Raw genomic sequence first — 2,849 nt, forward strand, 5'->3', positions numbered from 1 at the left:
AAATTTTCGTTTTTAATTTCAATGCAAAAATATAGAAATGATGTTTTAAAATGAGTTTAAAAATACCCCAGAGTAAACTTCTTACACTCAGCCCATTTTCTAAACCAATCAAAATGTTTCATTTTCATATTGAAACCATTTCCCTTATGTTAGCCCTATGGTAGAACATAATTTGGCAAAAAGGGTGATCTAATATCAAGAAGCTAATATAATAATGAATGTATTATCAATAGTCTTTTATAAAAACTGCACAAGTTGAAGATCTTTCCAATCATAAACAATGTCTTAAATGGTTTTATTATAGATGTATCTTTTTTGCATGCAACACATCAATCAACATGCTAAATCTACCAGTCCCCCACATGGCACTGCCCAGCACACAACTCCGTAGCAATCAGTTGCCATAGATATACAATGTTTAATGTCACAGTATCAATTCACATGAAGATCCTCTATCAAATGTTAAACAACTTGTCCAGCAAGCATCAGTCCTGTAAAATAAAATACGGTATTTGATTTATAATTAATAATGAAAACTGACTTTGGGAGAAACACTTAACTACTTACATATATATAGTAGAATTTGAGTCTTTGTTACTAAAGTTATTTTGCTACTCAAAGCATTATACAAATATTAACAAATCATATGGAAAAATCTGATGTTCGTGGCAGAATTAAAAAAAAAACAGTGTTGAGGGGCAAATGTGTTTTTTTCTCACACGGCCACCAAAGCCCTCTTCCTTCCATTTAAAGTGATCAACAATTTTCTTGAGTAATTGTCTTAAGAACTTACCATGGCTTGATCTTGGCTAATGTATGGGAGGAACTTCTATAGCAAGGCAATAACTGTCACATTTCTTTGTGGCCTAGCAATCTATAGGATACAGAATTATGTTAAGTTTTTAGAATTTCAAAATACTATATATATATAGGAACTCGGGAATAGAACCACATATTGCAGTGTGTACTTCCAAACCTGTACAGGCTTTACTTTTTGTTTGTTTGACGTTTGAATATTTTTTCATATACAAGTGGATTGTCTTTAAATAAGTTAAAGTAATTTAATATCATCTGTTAGGTTTAAAAAAAAATAGGTCAAATCAAGGGCATATAGAAAAAAAAAAACGTCAAATTAAGCCAACACAAGTTTAAATGTTAAATTAATATAATATTCAAAGAGGTCATACACTCGGATAATATGAAATGGATTAAAATAATTGTGACAAACAATTAAATTCTAAAAGCTATTACAGGATAGGATATATAAGCCGCAATTTGTGGTCCAATTCCGGAGTTCCTTTTAATAGAATATACATGAAAAAGAAATAATTATAAATATTTTACTTTTAGGCTCTAAAACAGACCCCTGCTTAATATTTTACTTATATCTTTAAAAATGTTTTTTTTGCAAATCTAAACCCCTGTAAAATACTGAGAATTTCTGCTCTTAAATGAAGAAATTTCTATCCTTAAAGCAGCTTGCCACCAGATTTATGCCAATTTCCATGAAAATGTATTTCAAAGTAAAACATTAAGTGGACAAAGAGTGCAGACACTTACAATTCATGTAAATTACCAAAAAAAAAGGTCAAAATATGCAAAAATAGCTCTTAATGCTGCAATGTTAGTAACACAAATAAAATATGGTGAGGATTACAATGAAATCAGTAGTAATTGCACACATGTAAATTATTACTTGAATCTTGATGCTTTTACTTTTCTAAAAATTGTACTACAAGCTTGATTTTCCTGAAATATTTTGACTGGAGGCATGTTGCTTTCAATATCAACTCAAGAGTAAGAAAACTGCTGATATATATTATTTTTCATATCATTTATAAGAATATCATGTTTCTTAATTGATTCCAATTCTAAGATGGTAATGAAAAAGATTACATGTACATGTACACAAAGATTATTTTACTCTACAAATTTTAGCTTTAATATTAAATTCACTCACATATAAGAAAGATGGTTTACATATGATGGCAAAATTGACAAAGATAATCTAGCTGTTCTTAAATGAAATGTATCTAGATCCATCTTTACTGGTAACATTTTCATATGTAATTAAAGGGACTCCGACATGAAGGGGCCAACAATCTTTTTCAAGATTTTTGTTTAACGATTTTCAATCAAATAAAAAATTACATAAAAAATCGATTATCAATTATACTGTGTGTATTTATATAGTTTCAAATTTAAGTGTACCAGTTGATTTAAGAAAGAATTTCATAATTTATTATTTAAGGCTATTGGACCTCAGTGGAGTTCCTTTAAGGTTAATCATCATTTATATATGGTTGATAGTTAACAAAGTACATTGTATATGGCTTATTTGAACTCTGGGACTTACCAGTACTCACTGGGTGTCAAATTTATATTATCTTTCTGGATTTGACTCTGACTTTAAGGTAAACATACTGTAATGCTTTCCTGCAAAAAATTTTTTAACATCCATCAATAGTGTAATAAATTGGTCATTTCAGGAATGTTATTTTTCACAATTTCTTCGGTATTCAATATTTTTTAACCATTAATAACCAGAATTAAGTACATACCGGTAGTGATAAAGGACAGGTGATTGTTTATAAGCTATTGCCAAATATTTTGAGAAAATAAAGTTCCGTATTGGCCAACGTTTTAGCGGGAAAGTTTTACCTTATGACTACCATAACATGTCTTTGTTACGTCTTGGAGGTTGATCACCATAAGGAGTTTTCCTGGATAACTAACCAGTTTCTTAACAAGTGAACCGACTACTAAACTCAAATGATTTGACTGGATCAGCAATGAGAGACAATTAAAACCAATCACCAATATCTGAGATCAACAGACTTACTCCGGAA

General features: G+C 29.8%; 1 long non-coding RNA gene across 1 annotated transcript; it reads right to left on the reverse strand.

The window, feature by feature from the left end:
- Nucleotides 1-304: 304 nt before the first annotated feature.
- On the reverse strand, nt 305-2,548 carry LOC132743015 (uncharacterized). The gene is made up of 3 exons (XR_009627516.1): nt 2,357-2,548; nt 794-874; nt 305-491 (listed from the first exon to the last, which is right to left on the reverse strand). It is a non-coding gene; the product is annotated as an uncharacterized LOC132743015 (long non-coding RNA).
- Between the last annotated feature and the right edge of the window lie 301 nt (nt 2,549-2,849).

Source organism: Ruditapes philippinarum, unplaced genomic scaffold, assembly GCF_026571515.1.
Source record: "Ruditapes philippinarum isolate M1 unplaced genomic scaffold, ASM2657151v2 ctg2664_1_1_1_1, whole genome shotgun sequence".
Classification (NCBI taxonomy): domain Eukaryota; kingdom Metazoa; phylum Mollusca; class Bivalvia; order Venerida; family Veneridae; genus Ruditapes; species Ruditapes philippinarum.